The sequence below is a fragment of the Siphateles boraxobius genome, unplaced genomic scaffold (assembly GCF_051911475.1).
Source record: "Siphateles boraxobius isolate OS27281-9 unplaced genomic scaffold, OSU_SipBor_1 5, whole genome shotgun sequence".
NCBI lineage: Eukaryota > Metazoa > Chordata > Actinopteri > Cypriniformes > Leuciscidae > Siphateles > Siphateles boraxobius.
In genome coordinates this window covers 4,033,854-4,053,048 of record NW_027509141.1, presented here as the reverse complement: position 1 = coordinate 4,053,048, position 19,195 = coordinate 4,033,854, and the positions used below count along the sequence as shown (strand labels likewise).

The 19,195-nt window shown below is 40.3% G+C and overlaps 2 non-coding genes across 2 annotated transcripts; both read left to right on the top strand.

Moving 5' to 3' along the window:
* The first annotated feature begins 16,499 nt into the window (after positions 1–16,499).
* Positions 16,500–16,573, top strand: trnar-acg (transfer RNA arginine (anticodon ACG)). Its single transcript has one exon. It is a non-coding gene; the product is annotated as a tRNA-Arg (tRNA).
* A 416-nt stretch (positions 16,574–16,989) lies between these two features.
* trnae-uuc (transfer RNA glutamic acid (anticodon UUC)) lies at positions 16,990–17,061 on the top strand. The gene has a single exon. It is a non-coding gene; the product is annotated as a tRNA-Glu (tRNA).
* The last annotated feature ends 2,134 nt before the right edge of the window (positions 17,062–19,195 follow it).

The window sequence follows — 19,195 nt, the reverse complement described above, 5'->3', positions numbered from 1 at the left end:
CACTTTGAATATTTGGTCATGCCGTTCGGGCTGTCCAACTCCCCAGCGGTCTTCCAGGCACTCGTCAATGACGTGCTGAGAGATATGGTTGACCAGTTCATATATGTTTACCTGGATGACATATTGATTTTTTCATCTTCTCTCCAGGAGCATGTTCAGCAGGTCAGACGAGTGCTTCAGAGGTTGCTAGAGAATGGGCTTTTTGTCAAGGCGGAGAAATGCGTTTTTCATGCACAGTCGGTTCCCTTCTTAGGTCACATCGTCTCGTCTGAGGGAATCCGTATGGATCCTGACAAGATTAAGGCTGTGATAGATTGGCCAAGTCCAGATTCCCGTAAGGCCCTACTGAGGTTTCTGGGGTTTGCCAATTTTTATCGGCGTTTTATTCGCAACTCAGGCCAACTAGCCGCGCCTTTGACTGCCTTGACCTCCCCCAGAACGACGTTCAGGTGGTCCGATGCAGCCGAGGCCGTATTCGTCAAACTCAAGAGCCGCTTCGTTTAAGCTCCCATTCTTGTCGCCCCTGATCCATCACGTCAGTTCGTGGTGGAGGTCGACGCGTCAGAGGTGGGGGTAGGAGCAGTTCTTTCTCAACGCTCTTCCTCAGACGACAAGATGCATCCTTGCGCGTTTTTATCCCATCGTTTATCTCCTGCCGAACGCAACTATGACATAGGTAACAGAGAGTTGTTGGCAGTCAAGTTAGCGCTGGAGGAGTGGCGTCACTGGTTAGAAGGGTCAGGGGTACCTTTTATTGTTTGGACTGATCACAAGAATCTAGAATACATTAGAACTGCTAAAAGACTCAACTCTAGGCAGGCTCGCTGGGCACTGTTTTTCGGACGTTTTGACTTTTCTCTCTCGTACCGCCCGGGTTCCAAAAACATCAAACCCGACTCATTATCTCGTATTCGTTTTGACTGTCGTGGACCGGTTCTCGAAGGCGGCTCATTTCATTCCCTTGCCCAAATTACCCTCAGCCAAGGAGACAGCGGTAACAGTCATAGATCACGTCTTTCGACTTCATGGCCTCCCGATAGACGTGGTCTCTGACAGGGGTCCCCAGTTTGTGTCCAAATTTTGGCAAGAATTCTGTAGATTACTGGGGGCGACTGTCAGTCTATCTTCGGGGTTTCATCCCCAGAGCAATGGACAAACCGAGAGAGCCAACCAAGACTTGGAGAGAGTGTTGCGATGTTTGGTGTCCAAGAATCCTTCCTCCTGGAGCCAACAACTCTCGATAGTGGAGTACGCCCACAATTCGTTGCCAGTGTCATCCACGGGCCTCTCGCCGTTTGAATGTAGTTTAGGTTACCAGCCACCAGTTTTTACCAGTATGGAGTCCGAGGTCGCGGTCCCCTCCACTCATGCGTATGTCCAGAGGTGTCACCACACCTGGAATAGAGCCCGTGAGACTCTCCTCCAGGCGGGGAAGCGCACCAAGGCCAAGGCCGATCGCCACAGGTCAAAGCCCCCCGTATACGTCGTAGGTCAAAAAGTGTGGCTTTCAACTAAGAATATTCCTCTCCGATCCGTGTCTAATAAACTTGCCCCCAAATTCATTGGTCCGTTCCCTGTCACCAAGATCATTAGTCCGGTGAAAGTCCGCCTCAAACTTCCTCCGGCGTACAGGAGAATTCATCCCGCCTTCCATGTTTCCAAAATAAAACCTGTGTTTTACGCACGTATTAATCCGCCAGTCCCGGTTCCCCCACCGCCGCATCTCGTAGACGGGGAACCAACGTATTCGGTAAATCGTATTCTGGACTCAAGAAGGAGGGGACGCGGATTTCAATACCTGGTGGACTGGGAAGGTTACGGTCCGGAGGAGAGAAGTTGGGTACCTGCTAGAGACATCCTGGATCACTCTCTGATCGATGATTACAATCGACAGGTAAGGAGTCCTGGGGACGCCAGGAGGCGTCCCTAGGGGAGGGGGTACTGTCACGTTTGATCAATTCACTTTCTCTCTCTCGTCTTGTGTGCCGTGTGTGTGTGTGTGTTTAGTGTGGGCGTGGTCACTGATCACTTCTGATCAGCAGCGCCAATTGGTTTCACTTTGTATGTGGCTTTATATGTTCAGTAACTGGTGTCTCATGTTGTCAGATCATTGTTCGTCTCTGGTGTGTTCCTGTTCTTCGTGTCGTTGCTGAGTGGATTCCTGTTCGTCGTGCTGTCGTTCCCGGTTGGATTGTTATCGTTACGTGTTCTGGATTACCTTCACTGGACTTCCCCACGCGGTCACGGATACTCACCACGGGATCACCGAGCACCTTCACCGAGGACATCACCAGCACTGCACCACCTGCTCACCTGGGTCCCTGCGCCACTGTTCCATCTGTGTTGTGCCGTCTCGACCCCAGTGTGTCTGTTCTGACCGTTCTGCTATCTGTTCTTCAATAAAGCGTTTATTGCATTTGCATCCGGTCTCGTTCCAGTAATGTCACATGCAGTGGGCAGAACAAGAACAACTTCATGCTCTGGTAGCTTGCCTGGCGGGTTGGACACAAGCATCACGATAAAATTGAAATCCACTTCCTTATTGCTGGCCACACCAAGTTTTCCCCTGACTGTGGCTTAGGACTCATCAAGCAAGCCTACATGAAGACAAGAGTCAACACTTTGGCAGACATCGCTGAGGTACTTTAACTTTACTTTGCTTTAACCTGTTAACCGTTTCCAGAGCGTCGGCGCACTGAAGCGGTTTTTTTTTATTTAGTTCAAATTTACTATCAGATTTAATGTTATACCTTGACAAACTATACATCATTAAAAAGATATAATACTCAAGATTCAGTATTTGACCACTATTGTATTCTGAGAAACTTATAGTGACAGTTATGTCTTAATTTGTGTCAGGAGTTATGAAATGGAAAAATGAGTCGATACCTTTAATATGAATTATGAGCGTCAGCTGGTCCATTCATAAAAAACACTCCAAGCTGTCGTCATGACAGCGATTCGCAAAACATTGTCCCTCAGGGCTTTAGCTCAAAAATGTGCAGACTTGGAGAAATATTGATATATTCTCATAGATTCACATCATATTTCTATAGACCGGAATAATATTTGTTGAATTTATACCCAAATGCGTCGATGTAATCATTATGATCGCTTCTTACTGAGATGTGCTGTGTTTTCAATTCATACCAATAGCCTGAGGGCGCTATATGCACAATAACAGTCCATATATGGATCACGAAGAAGACCCATAGTCATGTGACATTCCAGGACGTCACTGATACAGAAAGTAGCTGACAGAGATCGCTGTAACATGCAGATAAAGATGTTTTGAAGACAATAAACATGATTGCAATGATATTTGAGTTACCTGTGTTCTTCAAGCCATGCCAGGTATTTCATAATAATAGATTATATTTATAATGCAATGCTAATCGATATAGATTTCATCATCGTGCAGAACACTATAAATAATAAATTTTCTGTCGGATTTTTTTTTATCTGAAGCCAAATTAGATCACAGAAGATTATTTAAAACACTCGACTTGCGTTATAAAGTAAGTTTGGAGCACAAACATGGTTTCAATCTCATAAATGGTCGTGTATTGATGGTGTGCTAAGCTAACATGCTAGCTAGCCCAGGTGCACCTGCCACCAGCAGTTATTGTTTTATGATTTTTTTCTAAATAGGAATGCTTACTGAAATGTTTCAGTGCATTTGATACCAGTTTCAAATATTTAGTGAGAACTTTGATAAAAGAAATTAGGGTTTGAAACCCTATGAATAGCCTGTGAATAGCCAGTCGTTAGTAGCTATAATGCAGACAAAAGAAATGCATATTTAGAGCCATAACCAGTCTGGAGAGGTGTAAATGTGTGCAAGGAGAGACTGACTCTGAATGGGGCTCGTTTGCACCACAAAATAATAGAGACAATAGACTGATTAGATGACTCAGAAGATGACTAAACATCAGTTTGCATTTTAGAGTCTAATCAAAATAAAGTAATTTGACATGATCTTGAAAAACATTTAACTAAATACAGAGTTTTAGACTTATCATTTTCAGATTTTAAATATAAAATGGTCACACATATGGCTTTAGCTGCAGTGCATTTCTAGATTGCTCCAGGGCCAACTTCAATTTTATTTTTATGAAGATGTTTCATGAAAGTAAATTTCTAATAACTTTACAAAACTTTGAAGCTATTTAAACATTTTTTTTTTTCATTATGACAATAATTATTTCTACATTTACAATAAACTACTAGGTGTCAGCTTTCAAATGAGATCATACTTGTGCTTTTAGTGCAAAGGGTTCATGAACTGTATCTGTTTAAGTTTGGGTATGCCATTTCTGGGGATTTTTCAAAAGTGGCCTTGAAGGTTAACAGGTTAATGACTTCAGTGCTGTTTTCTGTTCTGCTTCAATGAAACATTTAACTGAAGATCTTTTTTTTTCTTCCTCTCTTCTCTTTTTTGTCATCAGGTTGTGGAAAACAGCTCTCCTGTGAGTCGCCTCTCAGCACTTCAGGTAATTGAAACTTTCACATTGTGTACATACAATATAACATAGCAACGACATACACATGACAGTTTTTTATAGGAAAATACTTTGCCATGTTTAAAATGTCTTATGTGCTTTTTCTGTCACAGCTTTGAAGCCAAGAGACCAGGTGTGGTGCTTGCAAAAAGTCACCGTGATTCACAACCTGTCGAATATCAGCTACTGCGCGACGGAGCAGATCTGCCCCCTGTCGACGGTCTTCCTGTCCTGGCCCCACCTGGACTGAAAATTGACAGGCAGACCTATCTATATGAAAAAAATCAGGCCATTCTGTGCTGACGAGGCAAGAGACATCACATGCCCAGCGCCAAGGGTCACAACACAGAAGAGTCCACAGAAGAGGATGCGAATGTATTTTCATTGGACTGTGTCACAAAGACCTTTTTTCTTGTTTACAACACCTGCAATGTCACTTTATCAACCAACCACCTGAATTTAGTTTTAGATTCTTGTATGAAAAGCACTCTAAACAAAGTTTGATTGATTTGATTATGGAAAATAAAAAAAGAATATATCAATCAACCAGTTTATTGCTTATCTTTTATCATTAGCAAAAGTTTGTATTTCATGTTGCATGAGTACACCGAAGAAAATTCCTAGTCTGTAAAACCTTTCATTGACAATGGCAATAAAATCTATTCTGATGCATACTCCTATACTGTATGTAGGGACGGACGGGGACTAAAAAACGGCCCTTGACTTTGACTAGGCCCGGCCCAAAGCAATCGGCGCGCAGAAACTCGACAACAACAACAATAACACCTGCCATGAGTGTCACAAAACTTGAATTGTGGCTCATGGTACTATACCATCCAAATTATAGCTAATAGCATATTCTACAATCTATTCCATGCTGTCTTAAAATGAATTTATTACTTAATAATCTTAATTAATTTATGCAGTAATTAATCTTAGCTACTGCACAAATAATAATACCACATCTAAATGAAAATACACCATTACAAATGTAACTTCTGTATTCAAAATCTTCAATGTTTATTTTTAAAAGTAAAAGCACAACATATTTCATAATATTAGCTACTGCCCAGCATATATATATATATATATATATATATATATATATATATATATATATATATATATATATATATATATATAATCACATAGCACATCCTGTTTCTGATTTTAACATTCTCTAGAGTTTATCCTATTTTTTTATTCAGTGTACATAAGAGTTGCCTATACAGTTTTATCGGTAGATGCTAAGAAACATTTATTTATTACCTGTTTGCAAACTTTTTTTTTCTTTGATGGCACATTTTCCTGACCTTTTTGCTCCCCCCTGTGCTTTACAGCTTTACAGGGGGAGCTTTACAGGGGGTATGGCTTATCTAAATGAGATGTAAATGAGCCCTATTGTCACTCCCAGCAGCAGAGAGAGGTGAGAACTGCACAATCTTTTGAGGCCGTTTTCTCCCCTTTTAGCTTTTTTGTGTGCCTACCTTAAAATGGCCACAACTTCTCCAAATATTATCAGATTTCCATGTTTTACACATCGTTGGAAAGCTTTGAGACTACACTTCCAGAATCTGTGAATAACTCAAAATGCCCCAAAACCGACTTGTGTCCCTACTTTCCGTGATCGGTCACAAATATTAAAAATTGACAGTCCAACAATAGGCTGCTTTGTCAGTAGGATAACGGTTACCATACAATACTATGCGTCTTTTCAAATGCATTGCATGAATACTGTCACAAGCACCTTGCTTTACGACCAGTTTATAGTGTCTATTATGCCATCGCAGGAATCGGAGGAAACTGAATCCCCTTGGCGAGGCAAATGAGAGCTCCCTCTGTTGAGCCTGATGAAATTGAATTCAGTAAACATTCCCTTCGGATCATTCCCATGTTCTTAAAGGGGGCGGTCACACACTAAAAGCAAAAGGGCCTGCTCCAGGTGGAAAGAAGATCCCATATGGTATTTGGTATATGGTATATGGTATTTATAAATACATATAAAATTTAAGTATACTGGTAAAGGTTATCAGGTTTTTGTAAATTTGAATTAATGATAATGGGTATCATTAAGTATACTGGTAAAGGTTATCAGGTTTTTGTAAATTTGAATTAATGATAATGGGTATCATTAAGTATACTGGTAAAGGTTACCAGAACTCTGTGTTACTTATTAAGAGGGCCTTGAGGATAATAAGGTAATTGCATGTGCACAGATTAAGTTTGGTTTATTGTTACCGCCTTGTTATAGGTTACCTAGGGACTGGGTAAGTTTTCTGTGGATTTTTGCCAAGAGGGCCTTGAAGGATGGTGAATATTGCAGAAAAAGTTTAGCTTATAGTTACCACCTTGTTATAGGTTAACAAGGACTAGTATATGACTCTGTTGTGTTGGAGGAAGTGAATTGCAGAGGTCAATTATAGTTTTCAAAGTTGTTTTTCACTGTGTCTTGGGAAGTGTATCAGCAAATCTTATAGTTTAAAGTGTGTTTTTTCAGTGAGTAAAACTGACAGGGAGTGGAGTAAAGACTAGCTTGTGTGTATGTGTGTGTGTGTGGATGAGCTCTGGGTGTCAGTGGTTAAAAATAAGCTCTGCTCCTTGTGAACTCTGATCCCTTGCTGAGCGTCACAGACTGCGGTCTGTGGTGAGGTGAAATTGTTCACTTGAGAAGAGATAAGGAGTGTATGTATGAGTCCTGAGGATAAAGTAATAAGCCTCGGGAACAAGTGTGAAAGAATAAAAATTGTCCCCATTCCATAATAAAGGACTTTTGTGAATGATTTGAATGTTGTAATAGTGTGAATGTGGGAAACACCAATTTAGAAACCTAGCTTTGCAAAATAGAATAATATATGAGATGTCCAGAAGACTGGTGCTAAAATAATTATTTATTCTGCTTATGCAAAGTATAAAAGACAATAAAAGGGAAAATACCATAACCTAAAAATAAAAAAGTTGCTTTTATTGATGAGAGAAAAGCTGTATAAACAATCAGATACAAGCTATAGGAAAAGAGAAAAGAAAATGTCATTACATAATATTTTGAATGCCTTTGGAAAATAATATTTGAAACTAGAAATACAAAGAGTGTTTCAAACCAAAGGTAATTACTTTATAAAATAATAATTGATTAGAGGAGAATTATGGCCTCTCCAGTAGAAATGCTGGGGCTAAAATACCCATTGTGTAAGGAATTAATTGATAAAATGTCAAATAAATGGCAAAGGAGAACTCAAGATATGATAACAAAATGGCCTAAGGAAGGAACATTTGATGTTTCATTATGCGAAGAAATGGAAACTTTGATTTAAAATCATAGAATAAAAAATAAGAGCCTAAAAAGAAAAACTAGAGAAGAAAAACGAGAAAGAGAACAGGCAGTGCTGGCATTGTTCAAACAAGAGGGAGAAGAATTATTGAAAAATATTAAGCTGGCAAGGAAAATAATTAAAGAGACAGACAAAGAAACAAAGAAAAAAGAGGAAATCTTTGCCAAACCTTCAGAAATACTAGAAGGTCAGTTTCCAATACTAAAAGGACTAGTAAAAGTCATAGGAGAAATGAAAATGGAAGGACAAGTGGAATTAGACAAAGAAAAACAAACAGGATCAGATATAAGACAAAAAATAACTCAAAACAAAGCATCTAAGAAAAGCTTGCCCTTAGACTGCTATAAACAAGCACGGACAGCATTAGAAAAAATAAAAACACAATATGGGGAAAAGCGAGTAGACCGAGAAGAAGAGAATATTGAAGTAGAAAAAATTGAGGAAGAAATAGAAAAAAAATTGAAGAAACAGAACAGTTAGTCCAAAAAAGAAGGAGTCTATTAGAGAACATAGATATGGGATGTGAACCAGAGTTCTCATTTGATGAGGAAGGTTGGGCACAAGGAAGAGAACGAGGAAGACTTAGATCTCGTGCAAAACAACTCCCAATTCTAATTAAGGGTACAGAGGGTCAATATGTGCCCTGGGCCTCACAGGACTTTGAGGGCTTAGTCACTCGCCTCCCGAACATTCATGAGGGGGCTGGAAAGTGGATCAAAGTGTTTGAAGAAGAAACAATGGGCAAACTGTTATCTGTGGGGGACATTAAAGCACTTCTGGCAAAAATATTAGGTGGATCAAAAACGGAGGAAATCCTTCAAGCGTCTGATTTAAACAGAGCTGTTGATTCATATTACATGGATGGGACTGTTTTTAATGCATACCGTCCAGCAGTATGGCAAGCACTGCGTGATGAGTATCCAACCAGAATAGACCCTAAAGCATTAAAAGGGGATCAACTGGGAGATACAGAAAGCCCAATTGCATATATACAGAGACAATTAAAAAGATGGAAACAAGAGACTGAGGGGAATCCAGAAGGTGACCCATTAATGGCTACATTGTTCAGAAATGCTGTGGTAGATGCTATGCCACAAACAGTAAAAAGCAAACTAGAAGATGTAGTCGGTTTGAACTCTAAAACACACAAAGAGTTTATACATGTGTAAATTCAAATTATGCCTCACATCTCCCCTTGTCTGGAAAATTTGCCAAGACAATAGGATTCTCGGGACAAATGCAACTAATTCCTATGACCGCTCCAGTTTGTTTACAAACTGAAAATAAAAGTGTGACACTACCTGTCCTTGTATCAAATCAAACTCCTGTTAATTTCCTAGGAAGAGATGCATTATGTAAATTAGGGCTTCAAATTTGGTGTTCTTCAGAAGGAGTGTATATAGACCTGAAAGGAATAAAAACTCAAATGATGGTCTCTGAACCAAAAGCAAACGTATACTGGATAGGACAAATAGAAAATGAGGTAAGACAAATAATTAACACATGGGGAAAGTTCATTGAAGCACAGATTTTTGAAGCACAAGTGCCAAAGTCCGAATTTCATTGTACTATGATATATGACCCTAAGAGAGATGAAAAATTAGAAAAACTATGGCAGGAAAAAACTAACAGTCAAAAAATTAGTCGTGAATTAGCTTTAGCTAAAAACACTATGATACATACATCAGATGACTGTTAAAGTTGATCTATGTTATTTGTGTCTGTCCCTATCTAAATAAACAAAAAAAAAAAAAAAAATTGAATTGAATGTTAAAGATATCATAATAGGAAAACAGGGAGCAGCAATGAGTATATTACAAACTGAATTTGTAAAAGATTGGTTTAATGTACCTAATTCTGTGCCACATATATCCTTATATGTAGGAAGTAATTGGGAGACAAAAGATTTAGCACCAATGATGAAAAAAGCAGAACAATGCCAGTGGGAGCCAACAATAAATCCACTAATTTTTCATTCAGATGACAAAAATTTTGTTAAAATTTTGTATACATCAAAATTAATGGGGTCTCCTCAAGAAATCATCATTAATCAAAAAATACAAAAACAAATGATAACAAAATCCAAATCAACAGAGACTATTGATAATGAATTATTTAAGGAAACTGAGCAACAAGTACCAACCGAGTTATGGTCTCAACATGACACTGACGTGGGATTGGTTAAATCAGCGAGTCCAATAACAATACAACTTAAGCCAGGTGCACGCCTGCCTCGTAAATTACAATACCCTTTAAGGCCTGAAGCAGAAGCGGGCATAAAAGACACAATTGAAGGACTGGTGAAAGCAGGAGTGTTAATAGAAACAAATAGTTACTGTAACACTCCAATTTTACCTGTAATTAAAGCAAACAAATCTAAATGGCGCCTCGTACATGACTTACGAGCAATTAATGAAATAGCAGAAGATTGGCCGGCTGATGTTCCAAACCCACATACACAGTTAACAAATGTACCGCCTGATGCTAAATATTTTACGGTAATTGATTTATGTAATGCCTTTTTCAGTATACTAGTGGAAGAAAAAAGTAGATATTTATTTGCATTTTCATATGCTAATAAACAATATACTTATACAAGAATGCCGCAGGGATTTAAGCATTCTCCACATATATTCAATCAAGTTCTTAAGGCTGATTTAGAGGACCTTGTAATAGACAGCACTTTGCTGCAATATGTAGATGATTTGATGATTTGTTCAACAACACGAGAACAGTGTCACAAGGATTCTATAAAAGTGCTTACAAAATTAGCCCACGGAGGTCACAAAGCATCCAAAAATAAACTACAATATTGTCAGCCACAGGTTGAATATCTTGGAAGAATGATTTCATACGGGACAAAAGCTATAGCTCCAAATCACTTAGAAGGCATAAGTAAAGCACCATTGCCACAAACAGTAAAACAAATGATGACCTTTCTAGGAATGACTGGCTTCAGTGCAGATTGGATAGAAGATTATGGAATAAAAACAGCTCCACTGAGGGAAATCATGAAACAAGCAGGAGTACAAAATTTGAGTAATCCATTAAAATGGACTACTGATGCAATGATAGCATTTGAATCTATTAAAAAGGAATTGCAAAGGGCACCTTTAATCGGAAATCCTGATTATACTAGGCCATTCTACTTATATGTAGCAAATAGAACTGATGGCTATGCATCAGCTGTTCTGATGCAAGAGACTTGCAGTGGCAGAAAGAAACAGCCCATAGCTTATTATAGCACCAAGCTGGACAATGTAGCACAAGGCTACCCACCTTGCTACCAACAAGGTCTTGCAGCAGTATACTATGCTTATGATAAAGCATCTACAATATCTATGGGATACCCAATAATTATTTATGCGCACCATAAAATTGTAGAATTAATAGAACAAGGCAAATTTGTATTAACTCAAGCTCGTATTCTAGCATATTCATCATTGCTTACATACCCAGATGTTACCATTAAACGATGTGATACAGTGAATCCAGCTGAATTAATTCCTCTGGATTATGAAGGTGAACCACATGATTGTGTAGCCAATTCACTGGCATTCACCAGATTGAGACCAGATCTTGAATCAACACCAATACCTGAAGTAGAAATAATTTACTTTGTAGATGGTTCTAGTTTTAAAGATCATCTGGGGACTCATACAGGATATTCAGTGGTAAGAAAAGACAAAGATGAATTTGTACCTGTAATATCTCAACATTGTTTTATGGATATATATAAAAAAAAATATTTTTACGGATTCAGCATATGCTCATGGGGTGTGTCATCTGTTTGGAGAAGTATGGAAACAGAGAGGCTTCAAGAAGAGTGATGGAACTCCCATTCAGCATGCAGAACAAATAGGTCAATTAATTTCTGCTATGATGCTACCAACACGATTGGCAGTCATCAAGTGTCAAGCACATAAAAAAGGAAATTACTTTGTCATTAAAGGTAACAACATAGCAGATTTGGAAGCCAAAAAAGCATCAGGGTGTGAAGAAGCAATATTAAATCCAGTGGTTCTGATAGAACCACAGCCGACATTGGATGATATCGCTCGAATTCAAACAGAAGCAGGCCCTTATGAACACTCTATGTGGTATCAGAGAGGGGCCAAAAAAGATGCACAAGATATTTGGCGTTCACATGAGGGACAGATTGTTGCACCAACAGCGTTTTTAAATATTCTCATTGCAGATGCGCATGGATTTGATCACTGCGCGAGAGGGGAAGTAATTAGGAAAATTAAAAAACAGGGGTATTGGTCCCCATATTTGTATGCAATGGTTGATGAGTTTCTGTCCACATGTGAAATTTGTGCCAAATGTAATGTTAGGAAAGGAACAGCGACACCAATAGGCCACATACCAGTACCAGAAGGACCATTCAAACACTTGGTAATGGATTATGTGGATATGATAAAGCGAGTACAAGGCAAAAGGTACATGCTTGTGATAATAGATAGATTTAGTAGATGGGTAGAGGTGGTACCATCAGCAGATGAGGGGTCAGGAACAGTGATTAAATTTTTGACAAGAGAAGTAATCCCTAGATTTGGGATACCATCAGAAATAAGTTCTGATAATGGGTCAGCATTTATTCAAAAGACTGTAAAACAAGTACCGCAGCAATTGCGAATAAAACAGAGATTAGGTTGCATTTATAGGCCGCAATCGCAAGGGATAGTTGAGAAATCTAATGGTATTCTCAAGGCCAAAATTAACAAAATATGTGAAAGTACTAAACTTAATTGGGTTGATGCGTTACCACTTGCACTAATGAGTTATCGCATGCAAACCAATAGAATTACACATCTAACACCGCATGAAATGCTTACGGGTCGACCCATGCCTGTGCCGTATTGCAGAGGTCCCTATAAAGGACCGCCATTGGAGCAATTGCAAATGGAATAAAGATCTTATATGAAGAAACTAACTGCAATACATAAAGCTATATATTTACAGGAATCGAGAAAGCAGCCCAGTGAGGAGACAGAGACACCTTGTCCAGTGGTTCCAGGTGATCTAGTGTACCTGAGGGTATTCAGGAGAAAGTGGAATGAGCCTAGGAGAGAAGGTCCCTACAAAGTAGTGACGGCTACACCAACAGCAGTCCAGGTGGAGGGAAAGACCACCTGGTACCATCTGAACCACTGCACAAGAATTCCCAGACAAAGACAGGAAAGAGAAGATACAGCACGTGAAACGGAGGAACAGGACGAAAGGGTGCAAAATATTGAAAGCTCAGAACAACGAGTGGGTGAGCACAGCAGTAAAAAGCAACAAACTGAAAGGAATGAGTCCGATAATGTGCCTGATAATGATCCTCACATGCTTACTGTATCTGATACTGCAATCTTAAGCTACCAGCATCAGCACCCAAACCTCCTTTCAAGTTCAAACGTTAGACAACACCACCCAGACTACCCTACAATTGACTTCTCAGCCCTCAATTAGAAGTAGTGACGAAACAACGATAACCTCAGCAGAACAAGAATTAATTGAACAGCAAAAGATATCAAAACAACGTAGAAATGTTGAAGATGAAAAAATTGAAGGGGTTAATGAAGAAGATATATTATGGGAGACAGCACAAAATAATGATTGGTATAACTGGGCATCGTATACAGCAAGAGAAATAGGTATGAGCAATTGCATAATGTGCTCCAAATCCCCCTTGAATAAGTTGATAGTAGTTCCAAATCCACATGACTATGTAAAATGTGCTGAGTTTAATAGTCACTTTTGTCATGTAAATGACTATTTTAGACCTTACTGCTCAGCTGAGTGCCTTGCCTTTTCAGGAAATTCTGTATTTCATGAACAATTTAATAGACCACATTGGGGAACCTGGTGTCAATATTGGGACGTAAATGCAAATATTAAAATAGAAAAAGGAAAAGTAGAAATCCCAAAATGGTACAGTATAGACTACAGCCAAGAATATGAGTGTTTTAATAAATCTACAGGAACTCATAATTTAGGAGAATTTAAAGGAAAGTGCGATACAATATGGAACCTAGATAAAACAAATGCATGGGATTCAAAAATACCGGTAAGAGCTCCAGAATTTCAAGCACTAGGAACAAGGAAAGGAAAAAAAATAAATCCAGAAGAAGAATGTAAAAACCAAACTATAGCATTACCATCAATAGAGCTGTATGAAGACCAAACAATAGTAGTAGCAGATTTCTTTTGGGCTTGTAGGAAAAAACGACTGCTAGCCTCCTTACCACTAAAATGGAAAGGAATATGTGCTAGAGTAAGACTAATTCAAGAAGTTACTATTGCACAATGGGAACCAGAACCAAATGTAAAGGAAGACAAAAAAAGAACTAAGAGAGCTTATCAACCAGATCCTAATATAGAATTGGATTCAATAGGTCAACCAAGAGGTATACCTAATGAATTTAAAGCTAGAGATGAAGTTAAATCAGGGTTTGAATCAATATTCATTTGGATCACGCAAAACAAAAATGTCGAATGGATCAATTATATTTACTATAATCAGCAGAGATTTATTAATTATACCGATGATGCATTATCTGCATTAGGAGAGCAGTTACGTGAAACAAGTAAAATGAAATGGCAAAATAGACAAGCGCTTAATTGGTTATTGGCAGACAAAGGAGGAGTATGTGTTATGTTTGGAGATCAGTGTTGTACTTTTATCCCAAATAATACCGCTCCAGAAGGAAAATTTACTGAAGCTATGAATAAGATAAAAGGCTTAAGAGCAGAACTTAAAGCAAATGCAGGAAGAGATGCGCAAATGTGGGACTGGTTCGATTTAAATTTTGGAGCATTAGGCGCATGGTTTGCAAAATTAGGAATGTTTTTAGGTGCTGCAATATTAATAGGAGGATTATTATTCTGTTGTGTACTTCCCATATTAAGATCACTGGTTGTCAAAACCACCGTTAAGCAGATGGAGGTGCTAAAATGCCAAGAAAATGGGAAAATAACTTTAGAGGATAACCAAGGTATATACTATCAGGACACAAATTGGATTTTACAAGCACTGGGCAATGATTCCAGTACCTCAATTGAGGATGAAAAAGATGATTGATGAGCCAGACCCTGGGTGTAAGTACTGGCCTGCCCTCTCCCCAGTGGTGACCCTCTACGAAGCGCAAAGCTTCTGGGTCGAAGAAGATGTCTACCCGGCAAGAAAAACTTGAAATGAATGCATGATTTGATGTTTGATGTACAATGTATTCTACATAACTGTGACAACCACAGGCAAGGCTGAACAAAATACACGCTCATGCTTATAACAATGTTTTAATGTTAAGTTTAGTTAATGAGTAAAGAATCTTTTACTCTCTCTGTTAAAAGAAAAATAAGAAATAACTGAAAGAAAGAAAAAAGTATGGAGAGAGATGTTTGGTTCTTATACTCCTCAGAGTGTGGTGGCAATAATCTGGTTATTGGAAAGAAGAAGGTGTGACTGAATTGAGTCATCAGGTAGTGTAACAGAAGGAACAGGATTTTGAAACTACACTCTGAAAAAGGATAGTGAAAGTGGGGCTTAAGTAAGCCCCAGATAGGGGAATGTTGAAGATTTTATTTGTTAGAAAATAAGTAATTTAGCTATATATTTATACACAATTATTTCCTCTCTGTGTTACTTTGGATCTCCTTTACTCTCTGTGTGACTTTGAATTACCTCTATGAGTGATTTTTGAGAGGCCTGGAATGTTGTTTGCTGCAGAAAATTCTATTCTAAGAAGTCACGTGGGAAAAGACCTTCACCACAAATAATCTATAGGTTTGTGACCATCTTGGTCAAAAGGCTTGGTATATAAGGTAGAATGAGAAAGACCTCGGGAGCGTGTCTTCTGCAGAGAACGTTAGGCTTTGTTTTTTGGAAAATAAAGTCTGTTATTTCTGAAATCCAAGATCTCTGAAGTTATTTCTACAAAGACTGAAAACCACAACAGCCGCGGCGGTGAGAGCACCGAATCCTTACCACTAGACCACCAGGGAAGGTCTGTTGACGCCTGCCCCTCAAGCCCGGCTGTTGGCCTCTACCAGATTTTGCAGCCAAGACCACTAATACTTGTATTTTCCTCCAGGAGAGGAGACGTCACTGACCCCTGACCCTGGATCCCAGATCTTCCGCTGACAAACTGTCACAGACTCTGTAGGAATATCCTAACAACACCACAACTTGCCATGAACACAAAAAAATTAAGATCCCCAACATGTGAGGCCTCCATCTCGAAGGTTTTTATAGCAGTTTTTTGCAGACGTTTCTGACCCTGGATCCCAGTTCTTCCGCTGATAAACTGTCACAGGCTCAGTAGGCATATCCTAACAACACCACAACTTGCCATGAAAACAAAACCAATGAGATCCCCAACATGTGAGGCCTGCATCTCGAAGGTTTTTATATCAGTTTTTTGCAGACGTCTCTGGCCCTGGATCCCAGTTCTTCCGCTGAGAAACTGTCACAGGCTCTGTAGGAAGATCCTAACAACACCACAACTTAACATAAAAAAAAAAAAAAACGAGATCCCCAACATGTGAGGCCTCCATCTCGAAGGTTTTTGTAGCAGGCCCCTCATCTGACCCCTTCCTGATGTTGGCTCCAGGTCTGTTAATAGCATGAGAAAAAGTAGATTTCATGACAGGCCTCTGCCCAGTCAAATAGCAACAGTTAGGTGGGCCAGTGGCGCAATGGATAACGCGTCTGACTACGAATCAGAAGATTCTAGGTTTCGACTCCTGGCTGGCTCCATCTGCCTCTTTTACTATGCTGTCAGCCCTTAGCCGTTTTATTATTTCCCTATATTATCCCATAGTTTTTGTTATTAATATTATTGGATTGGTTGAGAAATTTTAAAAATTGACAGTCCAACAATAGGCTGCTTTGTCAGTAGGATAACGGTTACCACACAATACTATGCGTCTTTTCAAATGCATTGCATGAGTACTGTCACAAGCACCTTGCTTTACGACCAGTTTATAGTGTCTATTATGCCATCGCAGGAATCGGAGGAAACTGAACCCCCTTGGCGAGGCAAATGAGAGCTCCCTCTGTTGAGCCTGATGAAATTGAATTCAGTAAAAATTCCCTTCGGATCATTCCCTTGTTCTTAAAGGGGGCGGTCACACACTAAAACCAAAAGGGCCTGCTACAGGTGGAAAGCAGATCCCATATGGTCTAGCGGTCAGGATTCCTGGTTTTCACCCAGGCGGCCTGGGTTCGACTCCCGGTATGGGAAGATTGGGTTGCCTTTGCATCACTTAAACGAAACAACCAGCACGCATGTCTGTGCTAGCAGCAGATTTAGCCAGTGGCGGAGCTGCAGCAACCTGATATGTTGAATTTCTGTCACCAGTCAGTGTGCCTCCGATAGCTCAGCTGGTAGAGCAGAGGAATGTAGGTGGCAAGTTGGCAATCATTAGGTCGCATGTTCGAGTCCGGCTCGAAGGAGGTCTTTTTCACACATAAACATTTCCTTGACAGTGCTTCTCGACGAGGGCATCAGCGCTTGACTTCGTAGTTCGGCATTTTAGGGAATCGAACCCGGGCCGCGGCGATGAGAGCGCCAAATCCTAACCACTAGACCACCAGGGAAGGTCTGTTGACGCCTGCCCTTCAAGACCGGCTCTTGGCCTCTACAAGATTTTGCAGCAAGACAACTAATACTTGTATTTTCCTCCTGGAGAGGAGACGTCACTGACCCCTGACCCTGGATCCCAGATCATCCGCTGACAAACTGTCACAGACTCTGTAGGAATATCCTAACAACACCACAACTTGCCATGAAAACAAAGCAACCGAGATCCCCAACATGTGAGGCCTCCATCTCGAAGGTTTTTATAGCAGTTTTTTGCAGGCGTCTCTTAACCTGGATCCCAGTTCTTCCACTGAGAAACTGTCACAGTCTCTGTAGGAATATCCTAACAACACCACAACTTGCCATGAACACAAAAAATTTAAGATCCCCAACATGTGAGGCCTCCATCTCGAAGGTTTTATAGGAGTTTTTTGCAGACGTCTCTGAACCTGGATCCCAGTTCTTCCGCTGAGAAACTGTCACAGGCTCAGTAGGAATATCCTAACAACACCACAACTTGCCATGAAAACAAAACCAATGAGATCCCCAAAATGTGAGGCCTGCATCTCGAAGGTTTTTATAGCAGTTTTTTGCAGACCTCTCTGGCGCTGGATCCCAGTTCTTCTGCTGAGAAACTGTCACAGACTCTGTAGGAATATCCTAACAACACCACAACTTGCCATGAACACAAAAAATTTAAGATCCCCAACATGTGAGGCCTCCATCTCGAAGGTTTTTATAGCAGTTTTTTTGCAGATGTCTCTGACCCTGGATCCCAGTTCTTCCGCTGAGAAACTGTCACAGGCTCAGTAGGAATATCCTAACAACACCACAACTTGCCATGAAAACAAAACCAATGAGATCCCCAACATGTGAGGCCTGCATCTCGAAGGTTTTTATAGCAGATTTTTGCAGACGTCTCTGGCCCTGGATCCCAGTTCTTCTGCTGAGAAACTGTCACAGGCTCTGTAGGAATATCCTAACAACAACGAGATCCCTAATATGTGAGGCCTCCATCTCGAAGGTTTTTGTAGCAGGCCCCTCATCTGACCCCTTCCTGATGTTGGCTCCAGGTCTGTTAATAGCATGAGAAAAAGTAGATTTCATGACAGGCCTCTGCCCAGTCGAACACCAACAGTTAGGTGGGCCAGTGGTGCAATGGAAAACGCGTCTGTCTACGAATCAGAAGATTCTAGGTTCGACTCCTGGCTGGCTTGATCTGCCTCTTTTACTACACTGTCAGTCCTTAGCCGTTTTTTAATTTCCTTTTAAAAGCTCTTTCCCTGACTGGGAATCGAACCCAGGCCGCGGTGATGAGAGAGCGCCGAATCTTAACCACTAGACCACCAGGGAAGGTCTGTTGACGCCTGCCCCTCAAGCCCGGCTGTTGGCCTCTACCAGATTTTGCAGCAAGACCACTAATACTTGTATTTTCCTCCAGGAGAGGAGACGTCACTGACCACTGACCCTGGATCCCAGCTCTTCCGCTGACAAACTGTCACAGACTCTGTAGGAATATCCTAACAACACCACAACTTGCCATGAAAACAAAGCAACCGAGATCCCCAACATGTGAGGCCTCCATCTCGAAGGTTTTTATAGCAGTTTTTTGCAGGCGTCTCTTAACCTGGATCCCAGTTCTTCCACTGAGAAACTGTCAGAGACTCTGTAGGAATATCCTAACAACACCACAACTTGCCATGAACACAAAAAATTTAAGATCCCCAACATGTGAGGCCTCCATCTCGAAGGTTTTATAGCAGTTTTTTGCAGACGTCTCTGACCCAGGATCCCA